The following is a 19,079-nucleotide window of genomic DNA, read 5'->3' as shown; positions in this document are numbered from 1 at the left end:
ACTTTCTTACTAAACTTTCTGACTGACTGACTCTAATCCAAATCACCGGGTATTTATATCTTTTTGGATGTTCCAGAATCATCTGGTAAGAAATCATGTTCCATTTGTTCTATTAAATACATGTCTGAATTTTCTGGAACAAACCATTTCGCAAACAAGGCCATCTCCGGTGATCTAGAGAATTCCATACTTTTCTATTAATAATTTTGTTGACATTTAGGCTTTTCAGATCAGAATATACAATTAAATCAGTAACTTAACATTCTAATTTAATAAAATACACATTTTAAACAACCTATTATTATAACCCCACTTTATATTCGTAATCATTACTTAAACTGTCACTTCGAGAGTATGTATATCTGGTTGCCTAATCACATGGCTCACTTAAATATATTTACAACATTAAAATACAACTTTTTACAATTATTATATGCTAATTTCTTAAAAATGCCTTCATAAATAATTTTTATAAAATTCTCTAGTATATAACTTATAAATTATTTTCTTTAAACACCAATCATATCAAAATATATATATATATATATATATATATATATATATATATATACTTAAGTTTAATGTTTTGTGAATTTCAAAATTTAATGGATTAACCTCATGTTGTAAGTGTTTGTGCTAGTTTTATACAATTTTTTTAATTCTAATTTCATTGTGTTTACTGATAAAATAATTGTAACCATATTTTAGCATATCCTGTCCTAATAATGACTGCAACCTCAAAATAAAACTCTAGTTTACCTAACGTGACAGCCAATCATGCCTACTTATATATATATATATATATATATATATATATATATATATATATATATATATATATATATTATATATATATATATATATATGTATATACACTCATTTAAAAAATAACCTACTATGGCCCTCTTTCATTTTGAATTATTGGTCACTTAGAAACAAGCTGCAGATACCTCAGTTCAATTACCAGAAAATTTATTAATCTTAATGTTATGGTTTGGTTTAGGTTTAGAGAATAGCTGGAGGTGGAGCGGATTTAGACAGACACTGTATAGGATTTTATTGTCTGTGATAACATGATATTTTTTAATTTATACTTATTATAAGTGTTTGCTATAATCATGCCTATTTTGAAGATCTGTATAGAATGAATAATATAATTTTAACTGCTAATTCGACTGCTAAAATAATTAATTTACATTAATTTGAAATAATTTTAATCATTAAAATATACAATCTGTTGTATGATCATGTAGAATCATAAATAATCAAAATACATAAAAATCAGTCATTTTTTTATATCTCGTATATCTCGGGTATTTTTTTATATCTCGGTTGTCGTTTTGGCGATGTCTTTGCGTTTGTTTTTTGTGATAACATATTCATTAGCCCATCCTATTTCATTTACCGCTTCATACCTAGTAATTGAACCAATAACAACAAAGATATGATATAGTGCCGTTTTGGCAATGTTGCCATATTTGATTTTACTGTTGTCATATTCGATATCCCATCTTCTTTCATTTGACGTCTCATACGTTAAAATCTGAGTAATAACAACAGAGATACGGTATAGTGCCGTTTTGGCAATGTCTTCCCTCTGTTTTTTGTGTTAACGTATTGGATATTCCCTCCTCTTTCATTTAACGTGTTACGCATAGTAATCTGACGAATAACGATGGAGATACGATATAGTGCCGTTTTGGCATTGTCTTTGCGTTTGATTTTCATTTTAACATATTCGCTACCACCTCCCCTTTCCATCGATACCTTGCACATTGTTGAACGTTGAGCCGTTTAGACATTACAAGCTTAGTGTCTTTTTGGCAATGCCGCCATCTTTGTTTTTTGCTTCAACGTATTCGTCACCTCCTCCCCTTTCAGACAATACCTCACACGTCACGATCCGATGTGCAGTCGCGCCTCCACAACGCGAAAAGATCAAAAAATGAGCAGAATGGACCTTAGCGATTTCTTATGGGATTTAACATGGGAAAATACGCAGAACTGTTGCTGCCCTTTTACTAATAACAAAACATATTAATAAACAGAAACGAGTGTCTTTCTGACATAAATTAAACATCAAAATAATAATTACTGCCAATTATGATTCTTACAAAATTAAATAAAATTAAAATATTGTAATTATATATATATATATATATATATATATATATATATATATATATATATATATATATATATATATTATATATATTTAAGTTTAATGTTTTGTGAATTTCAAAATTTAATGGATTAACCTCATGTTGTAAGTTTTTGTGCTAGTTTTATACAATGTTTTTAATTCTAATTTCATTGTGTTTACTAATAACATAATTGTAACCATATTTTAGCATATATATATATATATATATATATATATATATATATATATATATATATATATATATATATAAATATATATATAAATATATAATATATATATATATATATATATATATATATATAATATATATATTATATATATATATATATATATATTATATAAATAAATATAGATATATATATATATATATATATATAAATATATATATATATATATATATATATATATAATATATATTTTATATATATATATATATATAGATATATATATATATATATATATATATATATATATATATATATATATATATATATATAGGCCCCAGGTCGACTCAGCCTGAATAAAAATGAGTACCTTGGGTAAAACCAGGGGTAATAATAGACGGTTGAAGCGTAGCACTGGCCATGTTACCTTCCTTGTATACCGTAGGCCCTAGATATAGCAGACTACCCTGCTATACTCCCAAAGCCGCGACAGCGGTATAAAACGGGAGACTATTATATTATATATATATATATATATATATATATATATATATATATATATATATATAATATATATTATATATATATTATATATATATATATATATATATATATATATATATATATATATATATATATATATATATATATATATAGATATATATATACAAGAAATACTGGATATTATTGACTGTCGATATAAACAAAGAAAGCAGTTTATTAGGGATGCAGTCAGTAGGTTTGGCCGGGATGTTATAGAAACACTCTTTTGACTTTTGGTCGAGCTTTCGGAATTCCTTTATTCCTTCTTCAAGACACTGTAATTAGAAGAAAGTGTAAACATTTAAAACATATCTCAAAATGTCATTACAACTTACTAGTCGTTGAGATTATCTGTGTAAAGCTACGACACTCAACATTGAAAACACACATATAAAATATAACATTTAAAATAATGGACAAAAATACATTTTAAAATTTTGTTGAATAGTTAAAATTTTGTTTGTGACATCTTTTAATGGTGTGTCTTGACTGATCCATAGAGAACAGAAAAAAAAACAAAACAAAAATAGTGTGGTTTAAAAGGTAATTAGGAGTTCTTGTTATTATATTAATGGAAATAATATTAAACCTGTCTTGATAGTATGCAACACGTTTTGTATACAGGTGTATTATGGTGTGTATATGTAAAAGTAAATCTTTATTTTATTTTTGATGTTTTGTCAGCAAGTAACAATAAATGTTGCTCAATCTATCTATGTCTGACTTTTTATTTATACAAGACGTATTAGATTTTATGAAACACATTTCCAAGAAAACACGTTTAGTATGGTTTTTTTCCTTTGCCAAAATACAGGAATCATCGAAATTAAATTCATGTTTTAAAGTTAACGCATGTTCTGTGAGCGCGCATGCGTTAATATTTTTGGTTTTTATGTCGCTGCGATGTGATATTACTCTATTGTGAAAATTACGAGATGATTCTCCGATGTACACGTTTTCACAATTGGCACACGGTATAGAATAAACAACATTCGACGACTCCTGTATTGTGAAAGGATCCTTTGTCTTTGTGTACAACTTCGATACCGTTTTCACATTCTTAGTTGTAATTTTTAAGCCACTAACATTTTTGAAAATGTTAAATAGCTTAGGTGTGAGAACTGGAATATAGGGTAGGCAACCATACGTTATTTTAGATTGTGGTAGCTCTGATGTGTTCTGTGTCAATGTCTGTGTCAGTTGTCGGACTTCATTCATCTCATTATTATGAAAATTTTGGTTATCAGAAAATTGCACAGGAAAAGGAGAACCAAAAATGAGTTTATTCAATAGCCCTGTAGGATAGGAGTTCTCTTGTAGTATAGATCTCAACTTTTTTAGTCCCTTGTCCCTGAACTCGATGTGTGATAACTTGATAACCCTAGTTTTAAGGGCTAAAACCAAATTTGTTTTCATCTTAGATGGATGTTGAGAATAAAAATTTATGTAACGGTTACTAAAACAAGGTTTACGATACCACTCCGTCCTTAGCATGCCATCACTGCCACGATGTATAAGCATGTCTAAAAACGGAATCATATTGTCAGCTTCTCTCTCAACCGTAAACTTTAAGTGTTCACACTGGGCGTTAAAAGTGTTTAGAACATCAGTTACTTTGTTTTCAGGGACAGATAAGATCAAATCATCAACATATCGTTTGATAAAAGGTATGTGAAAAGGTATCTTTTCTTTACATGTTCTTATAAGTTCATCCAATACAAAGTTACATAGTATGGGGGATATTTTGCTGCCCATTGGAGTGCCAAAAATTTGTTTAAAAAAATTAAAAAATTAACAAAATTTTTTTAAACAAATTTTTGGCACTCCAATGGGCAGCAAAATATCACACATCGAGTTCAGGGACAAGGGACTAAAAAAGTTGAGATCTATACTACAAGAGAACTCCTATCCTACAGGGCTATTGAATAAACGCAATTTTCTGATAACCAAAATTTTCATAATAATGAGATGAATGAAGTCCGACAACTGACACAGACATTGACACAGAACACATCAGAGCTACCACAATCTAAAATAACGTATGGTTGCCTACCCTATATTCCAGTTCTCACACCTAAGCTATTGAACATTTTCAAAAATGTTAGTGGCTTAAAAATTACAACTAAGAATGTGAAAACGGTATCGAAGTTGTACACAAAGACAAAGGATCCTTTCACAATACAGGAGTCGTCGAATGTTGTTTATTCTATACCGTGTGCCAATTGTGAAAACGTGTACATCGGAGAATCATCTCGTAATTTTCACAATAGAGTAATATCACATCGCAGCGACATAAAAACCAAAAAGATAAACGCATGCGCGCTCACAGAACATGCGTTAACTTTAAAACATGAATTTAATTTCGATGATTCCTGTATTTTTGCAAAGGAAAAAAACCATACTAAACGTGTTTTCTTGGAAATGTGTTTCATAAAATCTAATACGTCTTGTATAAATAAAAAGTCAGACATAGATAAATTGAGCAACATTTATTGTTACTTGCTGACAAAACATCAAAAATAAAATAAAGATTTACTTTTACATATACACACCATAATACACCTGTATACAAAACGTGTTGGATACTATCAAGACAGGTTTAATATTATTTCCATTAATATAATAACAAGAACTCCTAATTACCTTTTAAACCACACTATTTTTGTTTTGTTTTTTTTTCTGTTCTCTATGGATCAGTCAAGACACACCATTAAAAGATGTCACAAACAAAATTTTAACTATTCAACAAAATTTTAAAATGTATTTTTGTCCATTATTTTAAATGTTATATTTTATATGTGTGTTTTCAATGTTGAGTGTCGTAGCTTTACACAGATAATCTCAACGACTAGTAAGTTGTAATGACATTTTGAGATATGTTTTAAATGTTTACACTTTCTTCTAATTACAGTGTCTTGAAGAAGGAATAAAGGAATTCCGAAAGCTCGACCAAAAGTCAAAAGAGTGTTTCTATAACATCCCGGCCAAACCTACTGACTGCATCCCTAATAAACTGCTTTCTTTGATATATATATATATATATATATATATATATATATATATATATATATATATATATATATATATATATATATATATATATATATATATATATTGTTATGATGTATTATTTGTGAAAGATTTTTTTAATGAGCAATGAGTGTTTTTTAATAATATATATATATATATATATATATATATATATATATATATATATATATATATATAGTAAACTCTTAAATATATATATATATATATATATATATATATATATATATATATAGGGTTTTTATCGCGGTTCTCAAAGAATTAGTTTGTAAGACTTTTTAAATTATCTTTATTATATCTATTATGAAACACACATATATTTAACATAGCCAATGTAAATTTAAAATAAACTGTCTTTAAATTGTAGTTCTTATGAAACTACTTAAATTATATAGACAATGTAAATTTTAAACAAACTATCTTTAAAATTGAAATTGTTATGACACTAACTAAATTATATTAACAAAATTTTGTACCTTTCTGTCACTGAATGCCTAAATGAAACTGTTCTCCACTATATAGATTTTAATCACCACTCAATGTCTTCGTTCTCAGCTTCGGTTACCTTGTTTTTGTGAAATTACTTTTTCTAATTACCAGCTTCCACCAATTTAAAATATTTTTGTCTTAATAGCATTTATATTTATTCTTCTTTTTAATACACCAATATCCAATCACCAAATATATTATATAAATTTAATTTTCAATTAATACTTTCTTCCATTATCCAATTACCATTTATACATAACATAATTTTTAATCTTCAATAATATTATCTTTATACTGTTTCTTAATCTTCATTGAACTCACTATATTGAACATTTCACCAACTGATTGACTGTATTCTATCTTGAACTATCTTGAAAATAGGACCGACTGACTTTATACTGATTTCATAACTGTAACTAACTTTCTTACTAACTGACTGGCCATTTTGAATCCAAATCACCGAGTATTTATACCCATTTCAATGTTCCAGAACCATCTGGCAAGAAATCTTATTCGATTTGTTCCATTTCCTACATATCTGAATCTTCTGGAATAGTCCATTTCTGAAATAGGTTATCTTCCGTGATCTAGAGAATTCTTTTCTTTTCTATCGAGAATTTTGTTGACATTTAGGCTTTTCAGAGCAGAATATAAACTTAAATCAGTAACTATATGTAAACTAAACATTTTAAACTAACACATAACCCTATTTCACATTCGCAATTATTATTTTCTCTAACTGTCATTTATTCCGAGTAGGTATATTTGGTTGCCTAATCACATGGCTCACTTAAATATATTTACAATATTATAATTATTAAAATAAAACTTTTTACACTTATTATATGCTAATTTCTTAAGAATACCCTCATATAAATAATTTTTATAAAATTCTCTAGTATATAACTTATTATAATAACCAAATACTTTTTATATCTAATATTATATAGTATATAACTTATAAATTAATTTTTTAAACAATATTTTTCTGTCTCCTAGATTCAATATATATATATATATATATATATATATATATATATATATATATATATATATATATATATATATATATATATATATATATATATACATCCCGCTATCCTTTTGAACTCTTTTCACGTTGCAGTAATTTACCATCACCAAGAATTGCCATCATTTTCTATTTATAAATTGTGTATGTTCGTTTAGGGCACCTTTGTAGGCTTGGCACTGTTGTCGGTTTTTCAATATTCCGATTTTTTTTATATATTTAATTTTTTACATCAAACCTACGTTTTAACATCGAGCGGTAAAATCACTGTATTTGGCATCAATTTAAAGACAATAGATGTTGCCGGTATTAATCCTTAAAATAATATTTTAGATACCTAAATATCGATCGGTTTGGGTCAAGTTCGAATAACGACATTGAAACTACCTGCTCACAAGTTGCAGTCTCAACAGGTTTTTTTCTTCGTTTAGATGTTATATTTATTTAAACTAGATATTTTTGCCCAGAGAATCGCACAGGGGAATATTTTACATAAATTTCAATTTACAACCTGTTTAGTCGAAGCTATCGATGAATAGTTTGAGATAAATATTATGGTTTTATGGGATTAAGGCCTTAATTATTGGTTGTGATTGTGTTAATGTTTGAAATTTTGATTTCCATTCCGGAAATCGTTCTCAAAAAACGTTTTTCTGTACAAAATGTGTATAAACATGTTTACATAATTAGTACAATAAACAAAGTTTTTGTAAAATAATAGTGGAAATCAAAACTTTAAATATTAGTTAATTAAAAATGTAATTTTCATCTCAATAACGACCAATAATTGTGGCTTAATCACATAAAAAAATAATATTTGACTTTGACCATGCCATAAGAAAGTAGTTCACGGAACCTCGCTAAATAGTTTAAAAAAATCTTATACAGAAATTTAAATTCTAAATAGTATGAGGGGTAGCTGACGAAAAATTCGTAAAGACGTACAGTTGATTTTGCTTTGTTTTTTTAAACAATCTTAAAAGGCAAAAAAAAATTTTTTGCTTATAAAACGTTTTGTATACATTCTAAAGAAAAATAATTCAAATAAAAGTTGTAGACCATAAAAAGGTTTTTATGTAGAGAAATACCAAATTTAAATACATAAATAATTGATTTAATTTCAAAAAACCGTAAACTCTAAGATATTATGTTTGTAGTAATTTATAAATGTTAATAACTTTGTTTTTTGCCTAACGACAGGTAATATAGCCTACTTGAAATTATGGCAATTGATCAGTTATTAAAGTGTGCTAAATATCAAGCAGATCAAAAAATATTTTACAATCTATTGAATTTGTTTATGACAGAAAGCGATTATTTAAACAACCGTACTTGTCCAAACAATATAACTCTACAAGTATTTTGTAACTTGCAATCGATTCTTTGCGCTTTCAGTTTTAGGGTATATTAAAAAAACTTTCAACATATTATTAAATTTTTTATTAAAAACCAGTTTGAATAGGAGACTTTTTAGTTTTTAGACCACTTCACGTTTTTTCAGTTTCTTTGACAAGTGAGGATTGTCTATTCGCTTATTTCTTAATATGGGCTATTGGCAATTATCTAGTCAAGTCAACACTATTATAGAAGTTACCCATACTTTTCCAGTAGTCACTCAGACGGTTCATCTTAATTGTCCCCATATGGAACATAAGTCCGAGAAAAGTCTTAAATTATGTTTGTGTTGTCTCTTTCCAAAACGCAATCCTCGATTTTTCTGAACGACTTTGTGAAAATATTTCATCAGAGTCACTTCCACCATTCATTTAATCTACATCGTCCTCGCCAGATGCTTCTAACAATGATTGTAATTCAGCAGTGGTCAATCTACGTTTATGTTCACATCTAGCTTTTTTAGATGTCGAAGGCATATTATTTACATCCATCTTTTTATAAATACAACTCACTTTTACGGAGGTAATTAACAATAAAAACGTTCTACTAGAAACTATCAACTTACGATGATTGTTTTTTAATTTCATTGAAGCACACTAGACATAATCCAGTTTTGCCATCACATTCTTCAGAGTATGTTATAACTTTTTTAACTTTTCTATCGTCCTTTCTACTAGTCATCTTCTTCTTAAAGTGCCTATCCGTTCCGGATGTTGGCGATCATCACGGCTTGCTAGTCATGCTTCTTCTTAAAATTTTGTTACATCTTGTACACTTTCTACTCTTTGTATTATCTACATCGCTTTGCCTGAGATGGTATTTTTGGGTGTAACTGGTCGTGAGGGTTACAACATTTCTTTATTTGCAAATGCCTTCGCGAACTCCAGTCTGAACTCAAGGATAGGTTGTCGCTTTTTTTACGTTTTCTATTATTTATCAAATAAGCATTGACTACTGCGGTATTAAATGCGGTATTAAATATTAATTCCACTGCCACTTTCCGGTACCACTTCAGAATTTTGCGTATTGGGCTTTGGTAAGAAGCCACTTGATCACTAAAATCAACACTCTTTTTCACCAAGTTATAATCGAGAATAGTTTGTGGTTTTAGTACTTGTGTATAATTTTTCTTTTCATTTGATTAAACCAAGATACAACTATTATGTTTAAATGTTGTAAGGATTAAAACTGGTCTTTTGTCGACCCATTTTATTACTTATAAAATCAATAATGGGGTTAAGTTTCATCGTGAGTAACTGGTTGCAACTTTTTTAATCGAGATTTTGGTTTTACATGTTTTTATAGTAAAACATCTGCACATGAATAATTCGTTTCTTGAACAATGATTTCAATTCATCGACCAATATTCTAAAATAAGGTTTTATTACGTCGTCCGGAATATTATAAACTGGTTCTCTTTTACAAAGCATTGGAAATATGGTTTACATTCTATATTTAGAAAAACCTTTTACTGCAACTTTTGTTGGACCTAAACTAAATTAATACACAAAACAAATTAATCTATTTTTTTATAAAAATGCAGATTCCTGTCGGATTTTTATCAGTGCGGCATGAGTCACTGGTGTCTCGTATATCCGGACCTCTTATCGCATTACAAACATAATTCTTAATTAGCAGCGCGATACAAGATACATTTAGGTCGTATAATCTTAAAGCCGTAATAAGACCATAAGACCGTATGTTATAAATAAATATATTCCTATAATCTTTAATCTATAATTTTTCATCTTGAAAGATGAAAAAAATACAATAAAAAAGTGCAATATTAAGTGTTATTTAAAAAATAATAAGTCATTCACGGGCGTACAGTTAAAAACAAAAGTTTTCAGTGTTCTATTGCTTGATTATTATTATCTGGTATTCTGAAAATGTTGACATTTTTTCTGGTCTGATCTTCCTTAACTAACGTCATCTTTCTTAATTGGTGGGTTGTATTGTTCAGGTCTCTTTAAGTGTTTTTGTTGCTATCCATAGTGAATGATCTTCTTTAGACAATGTACTAATGTAGTGTTCAAATGTGGCATTGCGTGCATCATGTAGCGCTGATCTTCATTGTCTGATTATCTACCTCTTGCTCTTCATTTTTCGACTATTAGTTGTATGATATAATTCGGAGTGTTATTTGTGTTTTCTTGATTTGGAATTGTTAATCGTGTAGCTCCATATGAAATAGTAGAAGATGAAAACGGCAGCATATTCATCCATAAAAAAAGGAAACGCGATAAAGATATCTGAAACAACTGTTTTATGTTATAAGAGATGAAATAGTCCGAAATTACCAAAACAGGTGAACAGGGCACTATAAAGAGGAAGTAGAATTAGCTATGAAACAGCTTGAATGGGGAAAAGAAGTAAGCTTAGACTAAATACCAGCAGGAATTATTCAACTGAGGAAAAAAATTAAATGGATAACAATATTCACTCCATTTACAGAAAAGGCGGTGACCCGCAAAAATTTTAAGAACTTCTTTAATAGCCTCCATTCAACAATTTCCTAATCATGTTTAAAAAACGTACGGATTCTAATTTTATTTACTGCTGTTTTGAATAATTCGTTAGTGGTACAGCCAAACCACTCTCTTAAATTTCTCATCCAGGACATTCTTCTACGGCCTGGATTTCTGCGTCCTTGGATTTTTCCTTGCATTATATTTTGTAGGAATGTGTACTTTTGTCCTCTCATCAGGTGGTCAAACTATTCAAGTTTTTTTTTTATATTCAGTATAACTTCTGGATCGTTATTTATTCTGCGTATTACCTCTTCATTTGTAATTTTATCCACCCAACTTATTTTTAGTATACGGCGGTAGCACCACATCTCAAAGCTTTCAAGATTTTTAACATTCTTCTGTTTAAGAGTCCATGCCTCAACAACCGTAAAGCAAAGTACTGAATACATACTAAGTAGTTAACTAAAAGTGGACGTATGCAAAGAGATGTATGACGTAATCGTATGGTATTCGCTAATAATCCTGTCACGTAATATGCCACACACTTCTGTGCGTTAATTCGTTTTATTTCTGCCAGTTTAAGGTGTTATTAGATGCCGCCATGTTTAATTTCTCTCCACCATCGTATTATCTCCGTTAAATCCTATCATTTTAGGCTCCATATGTCATGATTACACCTATAGGACCGGAGATACGCAACTAAGGCTCTTTTGACATAACATATATAGGAGCAAAGATATATACCTAAGGTCCTTTTGGTGTTGATGTATTTGATTTCTACGTCGTAGTATTCGATTGGTTAAATGGTACCATTTGAGGTACTGTACGTCACGATTGGACTAATAGGATCGAAGATACATAACTAAGGCCCTTTTGCCAGGCTACTCTATTTATTTTTTTATATCTCATTGTATTCTATTAGTTAAATTCTATCATTTGAGGTACAAAACGTCACGATTGGACTAATAGGACCGCAGATACATAACTAAGGCCCTTTTGACAAGCTGATGTATTTTATTTTTCTATCTTATTGTATTCGATTGGTTAAATCCTATCATTTGAGGTACTGTACGTCACGATTGGGACACTAAAAACGAAGATACGTAACTAAGGCCCTTTTGACGTGATTCTGTATTTGATTTCTATGTCATTGTATTCTATTGGTTAAGTGCTATCATTTGAGGCATCGTACGTCACGATTGGACTAATAGGACAGAAGATACATAACTAAGGCCATTTTGACATGCTACTTTATTTAATTTTTATACCTCATTGTATTTTATTTGTCAAATCCTTTCATTTGAGGTACTGCACGTCATGATTGGACTAATAGAACTAAAGATAAACAACTAAGGCCCTTTTGACATTGTTCTGCATTTAATTTTTCTATCCCATTGTATTATTTATGGTAAATCCTATCATTAGAGGTACTATACGTCACGATTGGACTAATAGGACCGAAGATACGTGACTACGGCCCTTTGGACATGTTGCTGTATTTAATTTTTTTATTTCATTGTTTTCAATTGGTTAAATCCTGTCATTTGAGATACTGTACGTCACGATTGGACTTATAGAAACGAAGATATCTAATTAAGGCCTTTTTGACATGCTGCTATATTTAATTTTTTTGTCTTATTGTATTTTATTGGTTAAATCCTATCATTTGAGGGGCTGTACGTCGCGACTGGACGAATTGGAGCGAAGATACAATAGGTAGTTGCAATATATCATAACCCGTTACTTTTAACCAAACATGATGCCAGAATGATTTGTGGATGAAAAAAATATATATATATTCTTAAATTTACTATTTCGTTGCGGGTGATATTATATTCAACAACGATGCCAAATGTCTGATGATAAAATGATTGATAATGAAAGTAGGATATACATTTTCATGTATATAATGGCAGCGAGTAAACGGTAAAACCCTGAACTAAATATATATAATATTTTCACTGTACCATCATTTTAGACTCAAACATTTTCTGGAATAAACTTATATAACTCAGTAAGGTATAAAAAGAGAAAGCGGATATTTTAAAATACCAACACGGTATCCAAAACTCTAATCAATGAGATGGTTAAAATTCTTGTAACAAGTACGGGAAAACAGTTATTAAGGTCTTGTAAAGTAGCGTCGATATACAGATGCTACTTTGCAAGACGATGCTAAATTGATGGTAAAAGCATAATGTATCGATGCGAAAATGATAGTAGATATATATATATATATATATATATATATATATATATATATATATATATATATATATATATATATATACATGTCCAAAAGTTTGGAATCGGTACAAATAATGTATCTACGCCTATGGTGGTTTTAAAACTGTTGTTGATATTCATTCTAGAGGGTTTTTAAATGAAAATGATTAAAAATTTGAATCGTTTTTGTATGATTTTAGTGACATTAAACTCATTAGCGTATTTACACATTATTTCAGTCTTTGTTTAAATTTGAATTGAGCCGTTTAAAAATGCCTAAAAACGTGATATCTCATTTTGACAGATCCAGAGTAATTGCTTTGTCACAACAGGACTTACAACAGGTTATATCGCGAATATTGCTGATGTTACTCAGAGTGCTGTATCGAAAATTTAAAAAAAAATCCAAGATACAAATGACGTCAAGGATCGTCCCAGAAGTGGTAGAAATCGATGTACAACAGCAGCACAAGACCGGCATATAACATTTATAGCTCGTAGAAATCGTCTGGAATCTACAAGTGGTATATGGAGAGAAATTTCTAGGCTTTAAGGACTGAATATTTCACTGCAAACAATAACACGCAGACTAAATGCGGTAAATTTGTATCGTAGAAGACCGGTACGTGTTCCTAAACTAACCTACCAATACAAAATAGTAAGGTGCAATCTGCTAGAGAAATGGTGCATCATGATCCTAACTCGAATAACGTGATGTTCTCTGATGAGTCAAAAATTGACTTGGTATCTGATTCGCGAAGAACACTGGTTTGGAGGGCCCCAGGACGACAAGCCCCACTAGAAACAGCTAAACCGCGCGTCCCATTTGAAGGTGGCAGTATTATGGTTTGGGGTGGTATTATGAGTGGTACACGGACGTCAATGCTGGTTCTGGAGAGAAGAGTCACTGGTGCTGTATACATCAAGGAAGTTTTAAATCCTGTCGTAAATCTAATCCGAGGGGCAGTAGGTGATGAATTTGTGTTTATGCATGACAACGCACCTCCTCATCGAACATCAGCAGTACAAAATTTTCTTGAAGAAGAAGGAATATCTACATTACAGTGGCCCTCGAATTCCCCCGACATGAACATTATTGAACATGCTTGGGACATTCTCACAACACGCATCAAGAAGTGAAACAATCCCCCTATTACACTTCGAGAACTTAAAGATAGAATTCCGCAAGCCCAGCTCGACCAGTTAATCGGCAGCATGCCAAATCGCCTACAGGCTTGCATACAGGCCAATGAAGAAAATACTTATTATTAGTTTTATTAAAAATTATTTTTTTCTATACTAATTTATTTTCAAATGTAAGTTGTACATTGTAAGTTTTTCACTCCAAGAAAATAAATATTTTTTTCGCATATCGTTTATCTGGTTTTGAGATTTATTGAGTATTGTTGAGAATTGAAACAAAATGATGTTTAACTATTTAGAAGAGTTTATATATAAAAACCAATAAAAAGATGAAATATTCCAATATTCCCAACTTTTGAACATATGTGTATATAAATATATACATATATATATATATATATATATATATATAAAGGGCGGTGAATTGTCAAACGGACCAAAGAAAACTCAATGGGAAATTTTAAATTGTTGAATTCCTGCTTCCCTAATTATTTTACACCAAAAGTCATGAAAAATTATTTGTAGAGAACGGAAATATGTATCGAAAACAAATGTTAAAATTGTTCTACGATTTAAACGTATTCCAAAATTTTGATGCTTCAAACATATTGATGTTTCTGAGATTTGACAATATTTAAATGGCCAAAATTTTTATTTTGTGATTTATTGTTTAAAAAACAATTAAAAAATGTACTAAGGTGAGGAGAAAGGAATAATAATAAAAATGTTTTATTCATGTTTTATTATTTTTTTTTTTTCGCGCTAGGGCGTCATACCGGTTTATCCCCTCGGAGGTTTCAGCCCTCTTTGTGTGCTTTACGTTTAGTTTCTTTCGCAGAATTGCATACAAAATTGGTTAGTAATTTTACAGTTTTAGTTTACAGTTTATGATGTGTTGATGAAGTACATAAAGGATATCATTATTTCCTGAAAAAATAGTACAATTTAGGTCTATTGGAAGGTTTATCTTGTAGTGAATTAAGTTTTTATATAGTTCATTAATGTTTATTGGACATTCAAGTAAAACATGTACTAATGTACCCATTTTACCACAACTACACAGTGGATCGTCTGTAATTTTCATTTTGTGCTTATAATAAGGTGTTAGTGCATGATTAGCACGTACTCGATTTATTGTGGCGACAAAGTTTCTGTTTGGTATTTTGTGAAACCATGGTTTTCTGGGAATTCTTTGCTGGTGTTTACAAAAGTTTGTTCCGGTTGTTGAAGCGTTGTGTAGGTTTTGCCACATCTCATTTATTTTGTTTCTTTGGTTTAAGAATAGGTCGGACGGGGGTAGTTTAAGATTTAGTTCTTCTCCTGATGTTGGGGCTGTTTTTGCTAAGGTATCTATTTCATTACCTGTTATACCTGCGTGTCCCTTTACCCATAGATATATGACGACTTTATTCTTGATGTGGATCTCATTATGTAAATACAGGATATTTGCTTCAATATGATTAACTGATCTATTTATGTTTACTTTTTTAAGTTTATCTACTGCACTTTTGCTGTCCGTACATATTATGAATTTGTCGTGGTTAGAGCCGAGTATGTATTTCATAGCTTGCACAATTGCTGTTAATTCTGCAGTGTATATGGAAGCTTCCTTTGGTAGAATAAATTTTTTGTCAGTATTTTCTTCCACATGGTAAAAGGCACAGCTGGTATATTCTTTTGACTTTGATACATCAGTGAATATAGAATCATAGTTTGGCCAGTATTTGTTTTTTGTTTCGTTAAACTTTGTTTGATTGAAACTTGCTACTTCTTGACTTTCAAAATAGTAGGTTCTAATTTCACGTGAAAAAATTTGTTGTGGCGAGTAAATTAGAACCGGAGGGAGTTGGTTGGAATAAAGTATATCTGTAATGTCAAGTATTTCTGAGAAAGTTTCTACTATGAGGGGGGTTTTCTTGAAGTGCCAGTATCTATGGGTCAAAACTTGAACTGTTAGTGATTGTATACTATTGAGGTAAGAAGTTTTTTTGGAAATGGTTTTTATCACAAATTTTCTGCTCAATAGTTGTCTTCTTAGTTTAAGAGGAGGTTCCACAGCTTCAGCTTGCATAATATTTATGGGTCTTGACTTAAGATATCCCAGGCAAACTCTTAAGCATTTATTTTGTTGTATCTCGATTTTATTTAGATGTGTATCTGCTGCTGTTCCATTGAGTTGACTTCCATAATCCATTATTGATCGTACCATTGTTTTGTAGAAAAGTAAAGCCGTTTTTGGATCTGCTTCCCACTTTGCCCTACAAAACGCTCTTAAAATATTTATAGAATTACTTGTTTTTTTGATGATTTGGTGGATACAGTCCTTCCATAATAGTTTTCTATCTAGATGTAGGCCAAGATATTTTACAGAGTTGCTAATACGGAGTTTATATTTTCCTATTGTTAATGGTCTTTGATAGTTGTTTCTATTTCTAGAGAAAATACATTATTTTCGGAGGCATCGCCTCCGCTAACTGCACTCATAAGTTTTTAATGTCTTTCCGAATTTCGCTTTTTTATTTGGTGTAATTAATTTACTTTTAAAGTTCACGAAATATTTATTTATATAGCTAATTTATAAACACCGGTTTTAAAAACAAGCTTCTTTCTTACGCACGTCTAACTACCACGACGAATGAAAGCTGACTGATTATAATATTTGTTATAGTTTAATGTTTAGAAATTTATTATAAACTATTTTTAGGAATAAGGATCACAGTAACACTACATTGGAATTCTTTGAATTGTTGTATAACCTGGAATTAAATTGGTGTGTATTAGAAATGCTTACGTTAAATAAAGATCTGGCAGTGCTCGCACCTTAGACAAGGAAAAGGCTCGCACTATTGCCTGAATACAACATTATTGCGATTTTTCGTCAACTGAGTACATTTCATTGATTTTTTTGCTTTGTAAACAATATAATTTATTGTTTACAAAGTAATGTTTATTGTTCAGTAGTAGTATTTAGTAAAATTAATTATTTATAATTTAATCATAAAATAAAAAAATTGAAAATTCAAATATTGTCAAACATCTAACATCAATATGATCAAACACACATGTCATATACATTCTTGCTTTACGTGTGGCCTGACTTTTAGAGGTGGCCTAAAAAATATATTATATTTTTACAAAATTTTGAAGTAAATTTAATTCGTAGCACAGTTTTAACATTTGTTTTTAATTTCCCATTGAGTTTCCTATATATATATATATATATATATATATATATATATATATATATATATATATATATATATATATATATATATATATATATATATATATATATATGTATATATTGTAAAGACTACGACCGTCAATTTATATTTCTAAAGTATTCAACTAGTGAATTCAGAGGTTTAATCGGTCATTCAGGTTCACCATCAGAAACGCTCCTTTATTGAAATGTGTGAGATCCTCAAGAACTCATCGGCAATAAACAAAAGAACCGACATCGACAATTTGAGCCAGGTTTACCACTCTCTCATCTTACGAAATAAATGATACCAATTATTCTTCAGTTAAAAGTTGGCGTATTTTCCATTCAAAATAATAACAAAATCATCCCCTATTTCCAAGTTTCATTAAAACATAAATTAAAAATAATATATCAAATATTTCCGCCATACAAATTCCACCCGTCCAACTAATTATGCAATGTCCTCTGTAGAAGTTCATAATTGTCTCAAACCTTGGAATTTGGTGATACATGGCCCTTAAACAAAAAAATTTTCGGTATCGCGTCAAGTTGTTTGCTAGATTGCAATAAATCAGAACTTTGTTGGTCTTCAGCGGAGAACCATCTAAATGAAGCCAAATGTTCGTTTAAAATTTTTTAAATATTCATATCTACGAATATGAACATTATTTTCGGCAAAGTTTGTGTGTTGTTTTTTGTTTTTTGTTTTTTCTTTTTTGGTTAAGTTAGTTTTAAATAATGAGTAAAGTGTACAGTAGATATATGATAACATCGATAATATACTACATATTGAGTTGTAAGTTATGAACTATGAACATCTGTATTTCTTATAAACTCTATGTCATTTGTTATATTTTAGAGAACTGATGAAGCTTTAGAAATATAAAGCGAAACGTCTTCGATAAACTTATGAAGTAGTTGACTTCTTTTTTTATTTGCCAACCTGAATGACCGATTAAACCTCTGAATTCACTAGTTGAATACTTTAGAAATATAAATTGACGGTCGTAGTCTTTACAATATATACATATATATATATATATATATATATATATATATATATATATATATATATATATATATATATATATATATAAAATATATTTGAGTTTTCCAAAACTATATTGTTCTGAAGCTATTTTCTTATATTAACTATATTTTAAAAAAATATTTATTTGACACAAAATAGTAACAATAGGTT

At 29.5% G+C, this 19,079-nt stretch overlaps 1 protein-coding gene across 12 annotated transcripts in view; it reads right to left on the bottom strand.

The window, feature by feature from the left end:
• The window catches only part of LOC140445556 (bone morphogenetic protein receptor type-2-like), an 872,505-nt gene that overhangs the window by 399,564 nt on the left and 453,862 nt on the right, over positions 1-19,079 (bottom strand). The window lies entirely within an intron of this gene.

The sequence above is a fragment of the Diabrotica undecimpunctata genome, chromosome 7 (assembly GCF_040954645.1).
Source record: "Diabrotica undecimpunctata isolate CICGRU chromosome 7, icDiaUnde3, whole genome shotgun sequence".
Classification (NCBI taxonomy): domain Eukaryota; kingdom Metazoa; phylum Arthropoda; class Insecta; order Coleoptera; family Chrysomelidae; genus Diabrotica; species Diabrotica undecimpunctata.
This window is presented reverse-complemented; position numbering and strand designations above follow the sequence as displayed.